The sequence below is a fragment of the Tachypleus tridentatus genome, chromosome 8 (assembly GCF_004210375.1).
Source record: "Tachypleus tridentatus isolate NWPU-2018 chromosome 8, ASM421037v1, whole genome shotgun sequence".
NCBI classification, from domain to species: Eukaryota; Metazoa; Arthropoda; class Merostomata; order Xiphosura; family Limulidae; genus Tachypleus; species Tachypleus tridentatus.
In genome coordinates, this window is record NC_134832.1 from 144,896,118 (window position 1) to 144,911,201 (window position 15,084).

Consider the following 15,084-nt stretch of genomic DNA (forward strand, 5'->3'; position numbering starts at 1 on the left):
TTTGATTTGTGTAATACCCATCACTTTAACAAAATTTGATGTATTATAAAAAAAACTGAAATGTTACATGTTGTAGCTCTTCTGTGCAAAGGTTTTCTATAATTCTACCTTAGCTTTTGTTTCAAAGGCATTGAAGATTATTATGAATTCTGAAATGACATTGACTTCAGCAGTGTCATGTGAGGGTTATATGACCTGTTTCTGTTGTAGCTTCTTAAAGCTTGTTGGCTATTGAGAATGTTACATGGATTATGTAGTTTATTGTGGGTTCCTGTACAAGGCCTCCACCTCCCATCCTTTTAGTGAACATCTTTTTACCTCCATTTGAGAATGAATAAAAAAAAGGATAAACAAAACTCACTGGTTGCTCTTCCCTATATAGGTCTCTTTAGGGTACCATTTTGCCATTCAAGGAAAGCCCTCATCCTTCTAATCTTTACAGACATGTTACCTTCTTTCTTTTCTAACCCGTCCTTTCATTCTTCCCACTCTTTATTCTATGGGACAGATTCAAAGTATTACCTTGGATTTTCATCTTCACATGAACTGGGGCTGTGATTCCAATTTTATATGGACAATTGGCTCTTCCTTACCTTCTTTCAGGAGGTTCTTCTGCAGGAAACTGCTTAACCAAATGGTTTCTCATACTTTTCAAACTTTTTCTCACACCAGCAGAGTAATCTAATATATATAAGCATTCTTTTAAACTCTTGTCTCAGTTTTGCTTGATCTTCATTTTTCTGTCTAGAAGCTGTAAAATGCATGGTCACTGGAGCTCCACCTTTTCACAAACTTCCCTCTTGGGTTGGAGTGTATGTCTGAATTACAATATGACTTCTATCATTTGCTAGGTGTATTCACACTTCCTTCCTATTCTAGTGGATCAGTTGGTCATTATCTACTCTGAAAAGTCCACACTCATTCCTTCTATCAACTGTCAAGAGGCATCCACTTTAGGATTCTTTACCTTCAGGTGTTGAACCTCCCTCTTCTAGGCTTATTCCCATCAGGTTCATCTTGTAGCTTGTTTGTGCTGGACTTCAAAGCTGGTGGTAGGTTGTCTCATTTGACTGGACTGTGGAGACACCCTTTATAAATGTCTCTGCTACTCCTTTCAGTTCTGTGCTTATTCTTTTCTGGTTTTCATTTTATCATCCTTTGGGTCTTGCTGTTAATACTCTCAGCCAGGATTGATTTAAACTTTTGCTATAGGTCAGTCTTCCTCTTTGATTCCTCCCTCATGTCCTCACCGAGGTTTTATTGGCAGTGTCTTTTTGGCCAACTCAGCCCTAGTCCCCTCTACTTCTTTCATTAGTGTCTAGACCCCATCTTCCCAGTATTGTTTTTACCTTGCACGTTACTTTTGCATCCATGGGTATCATTCACATGGGATTTGCCTGATCCATTGTCCTTATGGCCAAACTTTCTTGATGTGTTACTTCATCCCATTTCTGTCATCCTTTCTTTGTAAATGAAAGTGGTAGATTGTTCATTGTCAATGTATCTACTACACCTTTCCTACAAGACACTTTACAGAAACACCACTTTCTGTATTCTTCACTCAGTTGCTTGACCACAGTTTGTCAGTCTTCACAGTTACTGGTCATTGACAGTTTAAAATACTAGATTTTACCCTTGTTACCATAGGGTCTTTTCTTCCCAACTCTGTTCCAATCCTTCCTTCTTTATCAAACTGCTTGCAACTTTAATGTCGTGTTGAATTATTGCTCTTTATTCTACCATTTTCTTAAGATTTTCTTCCTCACAATCATTTAGACCCCTGCACAGTATATGATTCTTGCACTCCATTCCACTTCAGTCAGGTCTTTCTTTACCCAGATTAGTCCTTTGTTTCTAATACTTGAGCCTCTCAGAAGGTTTCACATTCTTTTTCTCCTATCTCCTTTCCTTTTATCTTTCACCACTATGCTCATTCAGATCTGGATCAGCTTCTGTGTCCAGTTTGGGGTGTTTAATGATATTTGGTACGAAGCTCTCCCCTTTTGAAATCTCCATCATTGCCTGTTTTTACCCTGTGACCTACATCTCTTCATCCAGAAACCTCTCGCTTTCTATTGTTACCAGATAGGTCTGTAAACCTCTCTGATTGTTGTGTGTTCTCGATATTGATGGTAGAAAGTGATTTCATATTTTGTTACCTAAGATTTCTCACTTGTATCATTCTTTTGTTTCTCACTTTTGCTGGCCCTTGAACAAGATTCTCCAGGTGGACATGTGGAAAACTCCCCACACATTATCTTCATTACCTGCAGGATTTTAGTCTTTCTTGTCACCATTCTTGAGTCAAGAATGACAATCTTTGAGATGGGTATGTTTTATTTTTATTTTTCTATCCATCTACTAGGATTTCATCAGATGGCTAGTATGCTTATTTTCCAAAATATGAATTGAACCAGGAGTAATGGGAAGTATTCAGACCACCTTTTCTGACTATACCACTGCCCATTGTCATGATATGGTATTATTTCACGAAACCACCTTAATATACAAAATTACTCATATGCCCAAGCCTGACTGTACCATTCCATGAACAATTGTGAAGAAAAGCTGGCAGCAAGGAATTGACTGCTCACTTCTTTAATTCATAATTGCTGGATTTTAAAAATAGACTAAACATACTGTCTCCAGTAAATGATCTTTCAGGCAGGTGCCTGCTAGGGGTTAAGGTACTCCCAGATCTTTCCAGTTTGAATCATCCATCTTCAAGTGAAGCACTAGAGACCTTTGTCACAAGTTTCTAGCAACTGGGGTTGAGAATCTTGTAGAATTCTTTACTGTTTGGGCCTTGTACAATATGGTCAGAAGTATGGTAGTGGTGTCACTATTATTTTAGTGCAGGTCATCCCTCAAACAGCTAGCATTCCTTTATCTTACAGCCTATGTCTGTCTAGTTTAGTAAAGATGGTTTGATTATATCTTAAATGCTACACATGACTTCCTGACCATTTGTGTGAAGTGCTCTAATAGTTATATTGTCTTTCTACCCTTCTCTGTGACAGTTATGAAGAGTACACCCTAGTCAAGAGAAAATGCAGTCTTTCAAGGTGTATTTACCTATGGAGCCTCTGCCATCAGTCACATTCCATGTCCCACTCCTAAGTAAACTTAGATTTAACTCTGCATGAATCACTTTATGAACTAACCTGAAAATGTATTTCTGATAGACTACACTCACACACACATTCCCTCCTGACCTACTTGCACTGCACTTCCTATATGCCTTGTCTAAAAAAAGTTCATTTGAGTGCAAGTAATTGAGGGAAGTTACTGTGCATGGAGGTTTTGCCACCCATTTGTTGGTGGAAGATTTTTTCATGTAATGGTGTCATCACGTACGAGCACATTTCATGTTAAACACATTAATTGTGAGTGGAAATTGGCTAGTGGCATGTAAATCTTTTAAGTAGACATATGATAGACATAGTTATTGTGTTATAGGTGTAGAACTAAGCTATAGCTTAAAAAATAAAAACTGTGGTATTTGTTTTAAAATATTCACCCTTAAGAACCCTTATTTCTTTATATCATTTTTGCAGTAAACTACTTGTAATGTATCATTACATTGTGTGAACTTTATTGTAACTTAGTGATGATTGATAATATTCAGTCTTATTGTTAAAAACAAATGTACATTTGTGCTTCCAGGTTCAGAGAAAGCAGATTCCTTGGAAAAAAAAATGTTCATATACCTTTTTGAACATTGGCATAGCAAGGGAAGAACAAGAAGTGGAATATGATGGAGAAAACTGAGGTAATTAATATATTGAAATCTTTAATAGTATTCTTATTCATTCTCTCAGTGTAAGCACAGTCAATTTCAATATATTATGGTACTTTCCTACTTTCACAAGATTAGCTATTCTTGTTCAGTGTTGCCCTCCATATGCAAACTTTTTCTTTACTTGTATCACAAATCTTTCATTCCCCTTTGTTGAAATTGGAAGATTCCAACAAGTCTCTCATGCAAATCATGATACATCATCTCCTAACCAAAACAAGCTTGACATGCTCATGTTACTCCCTCTACCAATCATGATACATCATCTCCTAACCAAAACGAGCTTGACATGCTCATGTTACTCCCTCTACCAATCATGATACATCATCTCCTAACCAAAACGAGCTTGACATGCTCATGTGACTCCCTCTACCAATCATGATACATCATCTCCTAACCAAAACGAGCTTGACATGCTCATGTTACTCCCTTTACCAATCATGATACATCATCTCTAACCAAAACGAGCTTGACATGCTCATGTGACTCCTCTACCAATCATGATACATCATCTCCTAACCAAAACGAGCTTGACATGCTCATGTTACTCCCTCTACCAATCATGATACATCATCTCCTAACCAAAACGAGCTTGACATGCTCATGTTACTCCCTCTACCAATCATGATACATCATCTCCTAACCAAAACGAGCTTGACATGCTCATGTGACTCCCTCTACCAAATCTTCACTTCTCATGTGGCAGTGTTTAAGTTCAGATGTTCTTTGTTGCTGTATGTTTGGCTTTATTTTACTCCCTCCCTGAAGTGTTTAATTTTCAGTTTGATTTCTTGAATTTTATTACATTTAGTTTTATTCCTGCATTCAGGTTGCTTCTTTTTTTGCACTCGTGTTTAATGTTAATTTTGTGTGCTTCAAATTCTGAAGTTTGCATTACCATTTCGAGGGTTAAAGGCCTCAGATGTATATAACCTGGCGATGGATTTATTTTGTGATAACAAGAAACCCACTTGGAGTAAAAATGTATTTTCAAGATGACTGGTATGGGTATCAGAACTTTAATTAAAATAAAGTACAGAACAATGTTAATCACTGTTCAAACACCATCCATAATTTACAGAAAGAAGCTGCTAAAAGCTATGTTAAATTCAAAATACAAAAAACTAAATGACTTGCAAAAACAAAAAAAAATTAATCTAGATCATCACTGTTAACCTGAAGAACACCTAAGAAGGTTGATACATTGTTGTGTACTTTATTGTAATTAAAGTTTTAATACCCATACCAGCCATCTTGAAAATAGATGGATTTATTTACTTATGTGTCAGGAAATGGAACATTACATGGTCCATCCTTTATCCCATGTCTTTTCCACAGCTCCCTCTAACACCTCTGGGCTTTTGCTGGTTGATGAGGGATTTGTCCTTTGTTTTCTGCCTCCTTTATTTGCCAGTCGTTTCCATCTTGTATCTCCTAGGCGTGCTTCAGTCTTCACAAAATTAGGTCTCATGTTTGTGATGTTTTCTCTGTCATTTAGTTATTATTCACCTAATGCTTACTTATTACTTTTAGTCTTTCTTCTTTCTCCTGGTATTTGATTTCCTGCTGATTATTTAGCCTTGCTGTTACATCAGGGTTTGGGGGGATTAGCATGCCCTTTACCCTCAAGGACTTCAGCTTTTTTGCCTTTGGGTTGTCTATCACTTTTATATCAGTGATCCTTTGGTTTCATATTACCTATTTGGGAGGCAGCTCCTAAATTATATGTTTTTCTGAAAAACATTTTCAGTGTAGGAAAATTATAACTTTGCCCAACCATATAACCTCTTTGTATTCACTTGAAGTCTTTATAGATTTAATACTTCAAGCTTTCTGTGTAGTGTGTACATCTTCACCAATTTTGCAGTATTTCAGTTGACATAAGTTTTATACACAAAATTAATTTTTTAGTGAAGTGTTTATAATAAAATAAAGATTTGTGTATGAATAATCCATGTGAAAGGTATTTTTCATGTTGAATTAAAAATACTTTTCCTGATTTTGAAAATCTCAAATTTCATTTGCATAATTCATAAAACCTTAAATATATCCAAACATTTTTTTCAGTAAAACTTTATATTTTATCTGTTATTTTCCATACTTCAAAATGGGTTTTATCAATTTAACTGACTTTGTAACTACCAATAAAAAAAATTGAAATAAAATCTAAATTATTCTTTTTCTTTCTTTCTAAAATGACCTCAGATTGTAACATTAAATTACATGTGTTTATCCAAAGTAGCTTTAAGCTTGTGATAGTATATATATAATTTACAATTAAATGTTATTGGTTTTTGTCCTCTGAACCATGTGCAGCTGCTATCCAAACCATTATAAGTTCTTAATCACTTGAGGAATGAATAAATAACATTACACTGCTGAATTACATTATCCATGAGTTACTATGAACTGCTCTCGTGTGTGTTGTGAAACATTTGTATTATATTGTTAATTATTTTAGCTTATCTTAAAAAACCTAAAAAGATCCCAATCTATACATTTTGGATTTTAGTTTTCTTTTGAATTTTGTGCAAAGCTACTCGAGCTATCTGCGCTAGCCATCCCTAATTTAGCAATGTGTAAGACTAGAGGGAAGGCAGTTGGACATCACCACCCATCTCCATCTCTTGGACTAATCTTTTACCAATAAATAGTGGGATTAGCCGTCACATTATAATGCCCCCATGACTGAAAAGGGGGGGGGGCATGTTTGGTGCGACCGGGATTCAAACCCGCGACCCTCAGAATTTGAGTCGAGTGCTTTAACCATCTGGCCATGCTGGGCCAGATACTTGTGGTGAGTGAATTAATTGTGTAGTTGTAATTGTGTCTTGAACTTCATTTGGTTTGTGTGTGTGTATGTATGTATAGGTGGTTGAAAGGTTTGTTCACATTTTATTTTATACTAATTATTTATGATAATCAAAAAGTACTTTAACTGCATAATAGTTTAAAATTTTCAGTTAAATTTTGTTTCTAATTCTCTGTATCTATGAAGTGTTTGAAGTGGAGTGCATTATTAATTGGTTATTGTGTTGTAAGTAATGTGAAACATTGAAATACAGTTCTTAAGTGTAATGTATAATGTAGTATATGAACAGTGATCTTCTGAGGTGATACTACACCTCTTCACACACTTGTTATTTTTCCCATATGTCTGCTTTAGAGAATTACATGCTGCTAGCTTTTAGTGCATTCTCACCTGATATCATGAGATTTCTTCTGCAAAATGCATCATTCAGCATGAACTTTTCACCAGTGAGATAGTTATACACTATACACAACTCCCTCTATGTATTGACACTTGAAGTTATTTCTTCTTGACACTATTGATGAGATGTGTTTAAAATTTATGGTCTGTGTTAAATTTCTTGATTTGCATCATTAACAAAACTTTGATTTTTGTATTTTTAGCTTTTGTTTCAAAAGCTTAAATTTTTTATTGTGAATTCTCAGAGGATATTGGTTTATATTTGGTTTTAAGTGAATTACATTGTTTGCCCTTTGGCCTTATTTTTACTGCAGCGTTTGAATGCTTATAAACTGACTGGATAGTTTCAGCTGTTTTTAGATGTGCTAGAAATTACCACATGTATAATGGGCCTCCTACTCCTATACCATCAGCCAAATTTCTTTATCAGCAGTTGGAAATTATCTATTGGACTACATCTGTTAACTGATTTTCTTTGGGTGGTATTTTATTATAATTATTTAGTCAGCCTTTCCATTTCAGTATCTTTCAGGACTTTGTTTTTAGTTTTGTTCCTTTTCTTATTCATTCCCTATGCTCTTATTATTATTTTTATCTCACCTTATTGTTTGAGATTTTTTGTTTATTTTGTTTTTTCTTCCTGTTTGTCATTAGACTTTATAGTATTTATTTATCTTAGTTTTTTCTCATACCCAAAATGCCTTGTTTATCTCCTGTGCCTTGTATTATCTTGATGTGTAGTCTTACTTCCTTTCCTTTTCTCAATTACCTGTCTTTGATATCTCTCTAATAAGCTTGAGTATCATGCTAATTTCTCTCTTTATAATTTCTCTATATTCCTCATATAGATTTTTCTATAACTTGCTTTCTTATTCTCAATTTCAGACTTCCTCTTTATTTTATCATCTGCATACAACTGTATAACTCATCACTCTTTGTATCAATGACTATCACACATGTACCTAGCACTTCATCAGCTGTTTGTCTTATTTTCTACAAACATTTTAAAATTTTCCACCTTGGTCTCTTTCCATTTCTTTTTCACTTCCCTATATCCCTATCTACAATCTTTCTCACCCAGTTCGCATTTGTGCATGTTGTTGTGTTGGATACCTTTCTACATGTCTCTTGGTTGTCCTTCCTTTGTTTTCTGTACTTCTTGTAGATGTTTTCCTATTCCTTTCTTTTCCCTTTGACTCAATGTTGACCCCTTTTATATTCCTTGACATCTTTTGACCTCTGTCTCTCATGTTCACAACCTTGGACTGGTATTCCTTTTCTCCGACTACTTTCTTCCTTTAGTTTGTTTTTGGATATTTCCTGTTCTTTTCTTTACTGTGGCTATTTGGTGTATAGGGAAGGAGGCTATACTGTGATCTATGTCAATTCTTACACACTGCTTGATACTTTTGGATGTTCTTTCATTCTCTTGTCTTGACTGACTTCTGGCATTTGGGATCCTTTTTTTAATTTCCCTTCTCACTCTTGTATGAGCATGTAATTTGCCCAAACTGTTAATTGTTGGGCTGAACTTTTTATGTCACTCTTCTCTTAACATCCTTGTCATCCTTCCACCTCCTTTTTCTAGTCACAGTTTTGGCATATCTTTTGTCATCAGGCTTTCTACTACTACTTTTCTCCTGGCATTCATTCTATAACCACTTTTCTGCCTTTTTCTCTTGACATTTTTCTTTTTCTGGTACAACCAAATGTTTCCTCTTCTGTTCTCTTCATTCTATTCCACACTTTGTTTCTCTTCTACCTTCTTCACCCTGCTCTTATGCCTGATTGAGACTTTCATGGGATTCACATCTTTAATTCAATGGGTCATTGATCTGCTTGAGCTATGAGTGAAAATGTTAACATTTTCCTTGTCTGAGAATGTATTTTTGATAGATACTCACCTTTTCAAAAAGTTTAGTTACTTTTTTCACAAGTCTGTTTTAGAGATTTACGTGTCACTATCCTTTAACAAGATTATTGTGAGTTGCACTACTGTATAATGACATTAAGCAGCAAAAGCCCAACTTCACTAAGGGGGCAACATATCTCCTGCACAGTAACCTTCCCTATGCATTAGCACAACAGAACTACATTATTTGATAAGGCAATTAAAAATTAAGATGTACCTGATGTGGGAGGATGGGTAGGGATGTGTGTATTTCATGAACTATCATGTAAAACAGCCAGCATGATGAGTATGTTCTGCCCTCTTCCCTGGAATTCTGTGCTCTACTCCTGGGGCTGATGGTTGTTCTCATGAGAAGTGTACACATGCTCTACCAATCTGTGACATGACTTTTGTGTCCTGATTCTCTCCAATGTGGGAGGACAGGTATCGATGTGTCTCAAGAGGTATCCATCAGATAACATTCTGAGATAAGTAAAATTTTAACCTCCAAGACAACACCATACCTATTCATACAGTTTAAATTCTTACACTGAAATGGTAAAGGTAAAAGTTGTTTCTAGTTCAGTCACCTTCCGAAAGCCCAGAATAGACACAGGCTTCACTGGGGCTGTACCTTTTTTTCCTTATGCATTCAGTAATTTTCATATCTTTCTGTCAAATGACACGTATGTCATACATGCAATTTTTTGAAATTATATTTTTCTCTCATTGAAGCACATAAAAATCTTGTTACTGCTGTAGATGTTTCAAAATGGGTTATCTTTCGTTGGATATGAGGAATCTTTAAATCAAAGGTTTCAGTATTGTGAAGACTCAATTTTCTGTCAATCCATCAGAACACAGCATTCGAGTAACCAACACAAATATGATATTGTAATAGTGAAGTTAAAACTAGTTAATACAAATAGGTGGGATTTCATTTTGTACTGGTTTTATACCAGGCTGTAAGTGCAATTTTTTTTTTTTCCAAGCTCAGCTGTAGTTATTTCTTTCTCAACAGTCTTGTTCCCTTTAATGTCAATTAAAAAGTTTACATGGTTGCCATTAATGACTTGTTAATGCAAAATAGGTTTATCTACTAATGTCAAATTTGATATGAGATTCTCAGCTAACACCTTTAGCTACAACTCATGACCTTGTAATATGTTGTCCATATTTGTTTTATTCATCTAGGAACTAAGTATTATCAATTTTATATTTTTTGTGATTTAGTCTTGTAGTACTACTGTGTAGTTTTGATTAACTGCTCTTAACAGTCTAGAAGATAGCTTGCTTTATGGCTTCTAGTTCTATCCTTTTACTGCTTGTTGGAGTCTTGAATTCTCCACCATCATTATGCAGCCCTCCATTGGCACAGTGGTATGTCTGTGGACTTGCAGCACTAGAAACTGGGTTTTAATGTTGAATAGGATGGAGCAGATAAGACTTGGCTAGAGCATAGGTAGTTGACATTTCTTTAACTCTTTTTCTTGGTGGAACTTTCAGTGTATTGGTTGATATCCAATGTAGCTCTTATTATCATTGTTATTAGTAAAGGTTAGCAAAAGATGTATATTTTGACAATACCCATCATTATTGTAAAATTTAGTATATGTATATAAATCTACAATTGTTATATTGCTGTAAATATAAACATTATTTTAGAATACTAGACCATGTTCAATTAATCTTGAAATGTAGCAGGAGCATTATTATATGATCCAAATGGTAACAACGAATTACCACAATCCATTTTGTACAGTAATGTTGTTTTCTCTGTACCTGCTTCATTGACTGCATTTTTTTCATTATCAGCTTTTAAGATCCTGTTGAAAATGAGTACTGTAAATCTGTGTGCAAAGAGTAACATTTTGCTTTTTCATTCATTATTTCATCATGATTTCTAACTCGCTGAAAGCCTCAATGTGTTTTTTTTTTTTAAGTTTGGGATGTCTGGCTAACTGACATATTGGGACTGCATCTACATTGTCAATCTTATGAGCTATATTACCTGTTTGGCCAAAGCCATGGGGTCAGTGGAGAAGATATTTTGATGGTACAATAACTGTCCTCTTTGTTTTCACTTAGAATTCAATCTCTGGTGTAGTAATTGGATTTTCTGGTCATAGAACGTAAAGTTATTTAAAACTAACCTAACTTCATATCTGTGTCTGTATGAAGTCAGTTTACAATATGCACTTTTGTTTGATGTTAGTAACTCACATGTGATGAAATGTAGGGAAGCAACATTGTACAAAGGGTAACTTAGAACTTTTCTCCTGCTGAAACTATATATCCATTCACTGTTTGCTTCACTCTTCTTTCATCATCACTGGAGGATATTTCTTACTTTTCATGACAAGGTGGAGTTGTCTGGTTGAATCTGCAGAACCAGTTTGATGAATATACCAGATAGGCTTCCCATCAGTAAACCCTTAGGCTCAAGAAGTAATGAACTTATCTCATTAAGTTACTCCACTAAGTCCAGCTAATTTTTTTATCCTGATATCTAATTAAGCCTTTTGTTGTACCATTGATCTGGTTAGGCTCAAAGACTCATCCTTAGTGTGTAGTTTCCTTTGTATATTAAGTCATTGATTCCTCAATCTCGGCAGTAATGGCTAAATTTCTTATATTTAAATGTTGCCTTTTACTGACATCCTTTGGAATAAGTTGTTTTTATTTACAGGTTTTGTCTGCAATTTTTAGCAATATGTTGTTTCAAGTTACTTTTGTGAAATTCATTGTTTCACTAATTGTTTCATTTCATGTAGACTGTTGGATGAGATTCATGTTTTAATGAAACTTTTATGACAATCCAACTGTTTCCCTTAAATGTATACTCCTACTTCAGCCAAATTCTTATATCTTCTTCTGTTATGGATTGTATGAACTCATCATGTGCCAATCATTCCATGTGGAGCAAACAGAAAATTAGGAAAACCTTCTGAATTTACCAGTTCATTTCCCAGGTGTTTTATTCTATCATTGGTGTTCTTTTTGCCTCATTAAAGTTGTACATCTTCAGTTTGGTCATTACAGCCTTTTTATATCTCGTTGATTCCTTCTTTGTTTTCATTGAACATATTGTAATCTATCTGTGTGCATCCAGTAACTTCATCAATCCTGTTGCCAAACAGATTTATTTTTTATTTTACTGACCACTAAATAGCAAATCTTTCTCTCAATTTTTCTCTTAAATTCCCAATTCCTAGCTCTTGGGTTTATTTTAGCGTTTTTTAATTTTTCCATTTTATTCTTTTAAGTTTTAGTTTGTCTCCTTTCTTGTTTTTTTATTTTTGACAAGTTTCTTCTTAACTTTTAAATTTGTCTCAATTCTTCACTTTCTTAGAATTTTTATCATTAAAATGATGTTTCAATTTTGTTTATTATTAGTTTTTTGCTGTTTCCAAATTGTTTAGTCAAATTTTATTTTTGCTAAAATAATCTCATTTTTGATGCTATTGTTATATCGGAGTATTTGGTAAAAGTAATAGAAGTGAACATGGCTATAGCAATGTTACTAAAGAAATTCATTTATTTGTATTTGATACATGGACTGGATCATGTAAGTTGTAGGTCGAATTTTATAAGCTTCTCAGCATAAACTTTAACTTAATTCCAAATACAACATTTCAACACAAACTGAGATGTACACCTAACTTAACAACTTACATAGATTTGTTCAATAAAATAAACACTTAACTCACAAAGTAACTGAATAACATGACAGACATGATAACCCATCGAATACATACTTCTCTCTTACTAGCCCTGAATGAACTATTTACTGGTGTTTATAACTAAATGTTCCAATGTTTGAGGCTTAGTCAAATTTCTAGATATTAAACTAGCACCATCTTGCTAATATCTAAACTAAAAAAATTGAAAATATAGCTAACTACCATACACTGATTCATTTTTGTAGTGAAAGAACTTGTTTAACAATATGGGTTTCTCCAAATACATTATGCAGTATAAAATGATGGGGTGAATGTGTTATTAATGGAATTATAAGGAAACTTTATATTGTGAATTAAAATATGTTTTAGTGTGTAAGTTTCAATACAGTTGCATATGTCATTTAAATATTTACCATCACACAAACATGTTTACTCATTATGATTACCAGTGTCATACTTTGCTGTGTAACTCACATTGTGTGAAACATAATAAGATTTGTTTTTATTAATATTACTGTCATTTATTCTTTTATCAAAGCATCTTGAAATTGGATCAATATTTGTGAGTGAATTTGAATAGTGGCCAAATTTACTGGACTTAATTTGTGTTGACTTTACTTGTGAGTTAATCATTCAGTCCAAGGTCTTCTCTGACAAAGTTTTTTTAACATAAATAATTTTATTCAAAGTTTACACCTGGTTTTGGCAACTTTTCCTTATGCTCAAAATGACAGTTGACAAACTCTGGTAAATTTTATGTCAAACTGTTTTATATGACTTGGGTATTATACTGAAAAAGAGGTATACTAATTTCATAACTTGTCTTGAATAAATCAAGTGTGCAGCCTTTCTCTACATTTCATGAATGATCTGCCTTTGCTGGTGGAGTAACCTATTCTGTAATCCTCATTCAACATTATTGGCTAGCTGCCATTATTGTTATTCACTTATAAAAGAAACACAAATTCAGATAGGCCTATTTTTGTCAAGTGTTGACAATCAAGAGTGAATTTTAAGTTCTTATTAATATTACTAATATTGGTCATTTAATCAATGAATTTCTGTCTTGCTGAAAACGCACCTTAGATACAAATTCCTAGAATTTAAAATATCAGCTTTATATATATAATCATCATGGTTTATATGTTGGTACTTTTGAATACCTTGTATGTGTTTTCCTGCTTCAGTAATGGTACTAGTTGTTTTCATTGACATTTCGAATGTATGTTTGATTTTAGAACAAACTTGTTAATGTAAAGAAAGCAACTTCATGACCTACTACAAGAAGATATTATTTCAACATTCAGTGATGATGAGAACAGTGATCTGGATGGTTCAAAGTACAGTGTTACAAATGTCAAGAAAGAAAAGGAATTTGATGATTTGGAACAAACTGGTTCTGAATTAGGAAATACATTTGGTAAGTAAAGATATCCTGCATTGTGATCTGTAAAATTGTCAGAACAAGATTTAAAAGAACACACTGAAATATTGATATTTGTGAGTAATGTAGTATGTTCAGTGCAATTAGATGTTTGTGATGTCAAAATACTGTCTATAGTTTTTTTTACGAATTAATAACTCATATTACAAATTTTGACAAGGTAGAATATAAAATAAAAATTCATCTTTTTATTTTGTTGATATATGACATGCATTGAATCAACCACAGTGGCTCTATTTACCTCCTTCCATTTTTGAAAATGGTCTTCTGTGTATACTTCAATATGTGACATGTGAATAACTAGTCAACAGCTTAGTATCTTCTTGTGGTTTTCAGCTATTTTAATATCTGAAAAAGCTACTGCATTCTTTTAATCCATATTTTCAAGGAGGTAGGTTGTGTCTTTAGTCTACTCAAAGTTTCATAAAATGTTTAAATCTAAGTTCATTTTAGTTACTAAGCTAAATAAATTAATGTAATTCTATGGTATCAATATGATTTTTTGGTTATTCAACTGTATATATAAAGTTTAAAAAAGTCTCATATTCTGCACATGCAAAATTTTAAAGGCTCAGTTGCTACTGAACATTGCTTGCTAATGGGTTCAAAGGTTCTAGCTAGAAGAGACCTGTTTGCTTTGTTTCTTTATTTATTGTTTTGCATTTTAAGAAAAGTAAGATTAATAACATATTTCTAAATATAATAATCTATATATAATGTATAATAATTGAAATATGACTGTATTTTACAAAATACTATTCCACTGAAACACAAACAAGACAGGATCAATGTGTAAGGACTAAAGTTTATGGACATGGTAACCTGTGTGCATGTGTATCATGGCAATGCAAGTCATGTAATGTTAGCTAAGCACCACTGGAAGGTCAATATAATATATATATATTATGGGACTTGAGTGACTTAGACTAAACTGGTAAAGAAAATAACAGAAGAAATATAAAGTCTCACATCGTACACCAGTATCTCTAGTTACTTTGTAAAAAACTTATTTTTTTGCTTGTGTCTCAGATTCACATGTTCATGCAGGAATCACAA

At 33.7% G+C, this 15,084-nt stretch overlaps 1 long non-coding RNA gene across 2 annotated transcripts in view; it reads left to right on the forward strand.

Annotated features, from left to right (window-relative positions):
- LOC143223684 (uncharacterized) overlaps window positions 1–15,084 on the forward strand; it is an 85,917-nt gene that overhangs the window by 5,094 nt on the left and 65,739 nt on the right. For both annotated transcript variants that reach the window (XR_013013043.1, XR_013013042.1), the window contains exons 3-4: window positions 3,667–3,772; window positions 13,823–14,004. This is a non-coding gene — a long non-coding RNA (uncharacterized LOC143223684). The remainder of the gene's footprint in view (window positions 1–3,666; window positions 3,773–13,822; window positions 14,005–15,084) is intronic.